The sequence below is a fragment of the Mustela nigripes genome, chromosome 12 (assembly GCF_022355385.1).
Source record: "Mustela nigripes isolate SB6536 chromosome 12, MUSNIG.SB6536, whole genome shotgun sequence".
NCBI lineage: Eukaryota > Metazoa > Chordata > Mammalia > Carnivora > Mustelidae > Mustela > Mustela nigripes.
The window spans coordinates 99,464,595-99,472,500 of NC_081568.1; the positions used below are offsets into that span (position 1 = coordinate 99,464,595).

At 42.4% G+C, this 7,906-nt stretch overlaps 1 pseudogene; it reads right to left on the reverse strand.

The window, feature by feature from the left end:
- Positions 1 to 1,975: 1,975 nt before the first annotated feature.
- On the reverse strand, positions 1,976 to 2,348 carry LOC132027583 (ATP synthase subunit d, mitochondrial-like; annotated as a pseudogene).
- Between the last annotated feature and the right edge of the window lie 5,558 nt (positions 2,349 to 7,906).

A 7,906-nucleotide genomic window follows, 5' to 3' on the forward strand; every position in this document is an offset into this window, starting at 1 on the left:
GGTCATGATCCTGGGGTCCCGGGATCAAGTCCCGTATGGGGTTCTCTGCTCAGTGGAGAGCCTGTCTCTCTCTCTCTCTCCCACTACCCCTGCTTGTATTCCCTCTCTCACATTCTCTCTCTCTGTCAAATAAATAAAATACAAATCTTAACAACAACCAAAAAAAGCAACAACAAGATACACACATAAGTAGTTTCTCATTCTCTTGAAAACTCAGAAAATCTGTAAATGGAAGCTTGCATTTCCACATGGCAATAGCTGGCCATCAGTGAGAAGTGGGTATTCTGTAGACAGGGCAAGGGCTACCATTTGGCAATTGCCCTAGCCTGGCTCATTTAATTCCTCTATGTTACATGCAAGCCCCATAAACTTCTTTAACAAATTGATTTCTTAAATTTTACAGTAATTTGGGATTTATAGAGAAATTGCAATGATCACTCAGAGATTTTCCATAAACTCTTCACTCAGCTCCCCTGGTGTAACATCTTCCAACACTGTGGTGCATTCATCAAAATCAAGATGTTGACATCGGTGTATGACTGCTGATTGGACTGAGGGATTTATTCAGATTTCACCATTTCATCCACTAATGTCCTTTTATTGTTCCAGGATCCAATCTGGGATTCCACATTGCTTTTAGCTCTTTAGCCTTTGGAGCTTACCATCCCTTGTCTAGCACAGCAGACCTCAGCCATCCTCTGCATGCATCCTTTCTTTGGCTCTTCCTAAAGTTCTTTCAGACCCTCTGGGGCCAGAGGACTCCTTCCAAGTACAGCAACCCCAGACACATTTTAATTGTACCTGCAGCCCTGCCTGGACAGTGACTGGCTGCATCTGTGAATTGAACAAGCTCCACCCATACCCTGTAGAAAGAACTCTTTGTTACAGAGGTCTTTTAGGCACACCTGTGCTTACTGATGGCAGTGCCAGTGGCCCCTTCTTGTAAGGAGGACAGCACTGTTATTCATCTATGAAGTTATTATATGACTTAGTGTTCGATGGGACATTAGATTCTGGGTTCGTGGCCACACAACTTTGAATGCATGTATTTTTTCCAAAATGCTCCCTAACCCAATGCCTTTTTCATGTATGGGAAGGCTTAACAATATCACATCTGAATCTTCCATCCTAAGTAGTGAAACTGAGACATACAGAACTTTGACTTTGCTTTCTGGCTCTGCTTAACATGTACATTTTCTTTGAGTCCAGTAGGAGTAAACCTCTTGAGAAAGTGCTTTTATTTCTTGGCCAACCTTTCCTTGAGCAGAATTCCAATTGTGCAGGGCCTGAAACCACTAACTAGCATGTATGCTGATTTGCCTTAACTGCAAGAACAAATCCAATTAACAAATCCACAAGGAATCGGGCTGGAACTGAGCCATTCTTCCAGGTGGAAACATCTTTCTGTTAGACATGCATTTGTACTATTCACCCACAGTCCTCCAGTTGTCCAGATAATCCATGGCCTGACTGGGGGAGTTTGGAGTCTAATAAATTCATCTTCACAAACTCTGGGGATTGATGGCCAACACTTTCAGTGACTTTTCTTTCTAATCTTTATCATTTCCAGTGCTGCCTCTCTCTAATTCTGACACGAGACATAATTCAATAAACAATCGAAAGCAAAACCTTTTTTGCTTTCAATTGCTACAGTGAAGTCCTGGAAAGGAAGCCAGTTAAGATCACATGAAATCCAAGGTCCAAACAAACCAAAATAACTCAGGGCTATCAGTGCTTTGGTTCAGGCTGCTGTGATTGTACCATAGAGTGTTTTCTACCTTAAACACCTCTCTTCTGCAAACACAGAGCCCTGCAGCTTCCTTGATTACTATCAGGAAGTTTAACTATTATGTCTTGTTGTATCTCAAAGGAGATAAGAATGCCTACACTGTTTATAGGAAATACACTTCCTTTTAAAATCATCACTTGCCTTCCCTTCCAATTAACTGGTTGGGACTTGATCTTCCTCAAAAAGTCAGATCTGCTTCTTCTTGACTAATTTGGTTTCTGGGAAGACTTCATTCAGGTCCTCAATGGTCATCTGATCAAATGGAATGATGTTCCTCATCTTCTCCAACTCTTTTTCACATTCTTCAACCCTGGCCTTGAAGAGAGACAAAAACTCAGCACAACTGTTCACATTTTCTTTTTCTTCAGCATCCACCTGAACAGTATATTTATCCTCTGGCACAGGAAACTTCAGGGCATTAAACTTCTTCTCAAAGTCATCTACCAAGCCAGCCTTTGCCACATTGGCCTTGTAAGCCCCATTCGATAGCAGGTGGTTTCTCAGAGGGAGTAGCCGACTTGGAGGTAAGTGTCTTATTCCAGGATTTCAGGGAGTTGCAAGGACATTACCTTGGAAAATAATAGCTCATATTTTTAAAAGTTGCAGCTTTTCAGAATACTTTCAAATCTATCATTTCTATTTTCTCAGTGGTCTTGAGAGGAGGGTAAGACATATGGTAAGTCATAGGAGATCAGTTATAGGAGAAACTTCATTCCTACAGGGCATTAAATAAATTTCTTAAGCATATACCTTCCTAAGGAACAGTCTGAAAAGTAAAAACAAAAACAAAACAAAACAAAAAAACTAGGTTTATCTCAAGACTTCTGAGATTCTTCTGTCTTGCTGCCTGCTGTATGGCCTCCCTCGGGCCCTTGTGATTTCTCACTTCTTTCTGGCAAAATGCTCCACTTTGGGGGACATTTAAAGGTATTACCCCTTCTAGGGCTAGTTGAATCTTACTGGAATTCAAAGCATCATACAGAAGTTCCAAGAGTGGAATCTGTAAGCCTGACTCTTCTCTGTGTGTTGAGAGTTTGGGGACAGTAGATCCCGTTCTTCAGTCCAATGAGTCAGGATAATTCTAGCCTGGTGTGGACATGCTTATTGGGATTCTTACAGAAGCAGATTGTGGGGGGGGGCTCTTTTTCTAAAGTCAGGGTCAGTGATGAGTCCTCATCAGTGGGCTTCTTAAATTTCTGAAATCAATTAGATAGAAGATAATTATTTAAAGACTTTATTGATTTCAAGTTAGTATTTACCTTTGTTTTATTTTTACTAGCTGGACGGAATCATCATTGCTAAATGGCTAAATAAATTAAAAAAAAAATCATTGTTTTAGTTCTCTGCTAGAATGAAAAGTTAACACTTCTACCCTGAGTCCAAAATAATACTTCCTAAACAAAACCGTAAGACCCTGTTGAAATCAGAAGAGAGGAAAATGCCAAAACTTCAATATATTTTGCTCTCACATGAACTCATTGTTATCATGGAATTTCTTTGTGTCTGCCTAGCACCTTTGCCCAAAGGATTTCCCATGGGTCCTCATTTTCCTAAGACCTCCTAGCACCTGAGGTCCCATTTATCTCTCTTCCTCCCAGTAGTGTCTGGGGACCTTGGGGGAAAGGGTAGTGTTCTGCATTTAGTCTCCAGAAGCTAGTTGCCCTCATGTGGTTTGCATGTGTGCATAATGACATGCTCGAAGTATGACAGCCAGTACCATCTGGGGTGCCTGGAGCAGTGTCTGGGAGCCTGTGACAACTCAATCTCAGGCCAGAGGATGGGGTAATGTATTGGATGATTATAGATACCTTTTAGGCAGAGCGCCTCTTGGCATTAGGATATCCACATCTGCTAAAGCCATTATAGTCTCTGTTCCTCATGAGTATTACAAAAAGAATAACCACCTATCTGGCTAAATCAGAGTTCCTTCCTGGCCACCATTCTCTGGTCTGATCCAGTCTGTGCCAAACAAATGTTTTGGGTGTGTCAGTCTCTCATTGAGGGTCCTGGGCAGCCTTAGACCTGCTTATGTTGGTAAAGTGAACCAGGCCACTCAGTACTGAATTGATATCCCTGAAAATTCATTCGGAAGCCTGATATCGATCTAGTGGCTAATTGCTGGGGGAAAGACATGTGTCCTGAATTCAACACAGCTGGCCTCTAGCGACCGACTAATGTCAGTGCTTCTGAATCTTTAGAATATGTACAAATTATCTGAGGAGTGAGAGCACATTCTCGAGCCCCAACCCTATGAATTCAGATTCATTAGGTCTGGGGATGTGCCTGTGACTTTGGTGACCACACTGAATAACAGTGTTTTCTCTGCTTACAACAGAAAGTGTGGCCTTCACACCACCAGCACTGTCATCACTTGGGAGCCTGTTAGAAGTACAAGTTCTAGGGCTCCCACCAGGCCCACTGAATCTGACTTTATATTTAGCAAGGGCATTCTTTTCACCTTAAGGTCAGATATGCACTGATGTTTACCATTTATTTAGTGCTGAATACGGAGTGGCAGATCATGGACTGGGAAAGATCCTCAGGAATTCCGATGCTCTCGGTCCTTGCCTCCAGAAGCATAAGTTATTCATTTTATGTTGCTTTGCCTGATCACATTTCTATGGGTATCTGTATCTTTCACCAAGATTTTAATAACTTCAAAAGGCTGGGGCCAGGTCTTAAAATCTTTGTACAGAATATTTGGTATATAGTAGGCACACATCAAGGATTCGTTGGTCAGTTGGTTGATGGTGAGAATGGTGTGAAGGCACTTCCTAAATTGAAGGTAAGGTCTCTGTTTCATTCCTAAAGAGAGCTGTGTCATGGGTTGTGATCTGTGTTTAGTTGTTCACTCCAATTTACAAACCAGGGGCTTGGCCAATGAATTGGATTTGGGATAAGGCTAGAGAGAGTGAGGGATGAGGGAAGGAGAAAACTTGAGAAAATTTCCTTTGGGGAAGATTATAGCACCATTTGCCAAGACAGGAAAGGCTGAGGAAGGTAACATAGGGTGAAGGCCATGGTGAGGGGTGGAATCAGAAGTTAAACTTCAGGGGCACCTGGGTGGCTCAGTTGGTTAAGTCGGACTCTCGATTTCGGCTCTGGTCATGATCTCTGGGTTTGGGGATGGAGCCCTGTGTTGGGCTCCATGCTCAGGGAAGTCTGCTTGGGATTCTCTCGCTCCCTCTGTGCCTCCACCCACTCATGAGCTCTCTCAAATAAATAAATAAATCTAAAAAAAAAAACTTCCAATGCCACAAGATATTCAGCTGGAGAGGGGGACTTGGCAGTTAGATGCACAGATATGGAGGTGAAGGGAAATGAGGCCTAAAAGATGTGAATTTGGGGGGCGCCTGGGTGGTTCAGTGGTTAAGCCACTGCCTTCCGCTTGGGTCATGATCCCAGGGTCCTGGGATCGAGCCCCACATCGGGCTCTCTGCTCAGTGGGAAGCCTGCTTCCTCCTCTCTCTCTCTGCCTGCCTCTCTGCCTACTTCTGATCTCTGTCTGTCAAATAAGTAAATAAAGTCTTAAAAAAAAAAAAGATGTGAATTTGGAATCTCTAGACTCTCAAGTGCCATGTTGTTCTCAATTTTAAGTTGTAGGTACAGGGCCATTTAGCAGAATATAAGAAACCCAGATTGGATGATATCAAGCCATTTTCAGTAGTATGCTCTGTATTCCATGGTAATACAGAGGCTGCACATTTTCAGAGCGCTGTGAAGCCAACAGTCTCATTGCTGGGGAATTATTCATAAGTAAACAGAAATGGAGTCTGATCATGCAAGCTTCTGAAATCCTATTTGTCCTTATTTATGTATAACTCTCAAGTGTGAGTATTCACTCTCCTAGATCAAAGAAAATTAGAATTTACTTGTTTAATTGTGACCTTGGTTATTGTTCATTTACCTCTCCCATTAGGCCTGCTGTGCACAGGTCCTGATTGTGCTGTACTCTCTGGTGCATCCTTGAATGAAAGGATGGGGTGTGTGGGGGGTGGTGTGGAAGATTTCTAGAGAACAATACAGCAAGAAAGTAACAAGTAGAAGTCTGACATCCAGGGAAGAATTAGAAAAATTGTCAGAGTTCAATAAATCTAAGACCCTGAGACATTTACCTAGGAAATGGCGATGACTCTGAGTCATCAAGGAGAGGTTGAAATGCATTCAGTCACCAGATTTAAAGTAGCAAGTAATATGAAATACATCTATGAAATTATTTTACAAAAATATAGTCAAGAGGAGCATTTTGGACTTGAATATTTTGTTCTCAGGACAACCTAACATCACATCTAAATTGGAAACTTTATCACTCATTGATGTCATCTGTTCTTTCTTTCTTTCTTCCTTTCTTTCTCTGCTTCATTCTTGATAAATGATTATCTTTGGCAAACTGTAGTCATTTCAGTTGAGCGATGAGTATGTGGTCCTAGTTACATATAACTTTGAAGATTAACAGAAGTCTTTTCTGGAAAAATTGCAGGCCCTTGCTCTTTGCTTGTGACAACGGCATTTTCCTTCTGAGCACAGTTACCCCCTCAGTTACCAAAGAGAAGAATGCTGGAAGTCTCTGCCAAGGAGTAAACAAATGTACACCTCCACCTGAGGGGGAGCGAAGCAAAGGAAGAGAAACCATGTGTGCAGTTACCACCTGGAAAGCCTGTCAGGAATGGACTGAGGGTCCCTTTTGGGAGTGAAAGTTGTACTCATGTCCATGCTCCCAGGGTGGCAGCAAACATGCGTGTCCTTAGTATATCATAGGTCCTCAATAAATAGAGGCAAGACTAGATAAAGGTGAATTTCTTTCCCAGTTTGTTTGGAAGGGTGCGGGTTAGAGTTGGAGTCTCAGGCAGACCAGTTCTGTGAGCTTTTTCATATTGGATGGCTTAAGAGTGGCCATTTCTGAAGAAACTACCTAAAACTTTGCATGGCCTCATGGAAATACTAGTCGGTGAGTTTGGGATGAAGGTCTAATGGCAGGTTAGAACAACTGAAATGAAGATCCCCTTGAAAGAGGACCACAAGAATTCATTCACCAGGTCCTTTTCCTCAGCCCTGCACGCACGTGTGCACACTCACACTCCTGGGGACTGAGATCATGCCTCCTACAGGACATCTGAGCTGTGTTTGGGGACTGAGGTGACATGCAGGTTTGAGGAGTAGTTGTTTATTTCCATGGATCTGAACTTCTGACAGTATTTGTAAGACAGTTTGGGGATAAAGGTGTTTTAGAGCCAGTACCAACAAAAGCTGTGTTTATGGATAACAGGGCAATTGTACAACATTACACTGGGAAGAGTTCACAGAGCATCCTGCCAGCCAGCGTTAGGTACAAGCTCCACTTCCAAACGTCCATAACATGGCAATTCACAATGCCTACTTCCCTAGACAAAGTGACTCAGTTTCATCAAAAGTAGGATCTAGAAAAGCAGTGCATCTAGGGGGAAGAGATCTGTTAAGTCCCAATATAAGGGGCCTCCTAGAGCGTGAGCTATAGTCCTCACAACAGGTAATGCTAATCCCTGGGAAAACTTGAAGAAGTTCCACGCTAACACCGCACTCAAGGACCTAAATGGACCATCTCATCTAATCTTCGCAGTCCCATGCATGAGGCACTGCTGGGTCTCCATCCCCAGATGCAGGAACAGAGAGCTCCACAACTAATAAAAAGATAAAGTAAGCTAAAGAAAGTGAGATAGGAAAGATAGACAATTAACAGGGCAAAGAAAGCCTTTTCCGTTCTTCTTGGAACAGCTGGGCCAAAATGTCCATTTTGATACCTGTCAGAAAATGGTGTTTTTGAGTATTAAAATACCACCAGATACCCAGAGATGCCTTTAGGGCTACTCAAAGAATAGAAGGGTGATAAGAAAAAGCCACCACACCCAGGAGGAGAAAACACTCTGAAACTCTAAACTTTTGTGAAACTGGATCAGGGCCAAATGTCAGCATTTTTCACCTCTTTCCCAGATGGCAGGAGGCATTTCACACCGCTTTTCATAATTTCAATAAATCTGGTAAGTGATATGCGTCCTCTGCATGCCAAGAGACATATAATATGTGTATCAAAATAGATGTCTAGGTTGGTTTGTGACAAGAACCAGATTTCAGCAACTGAAG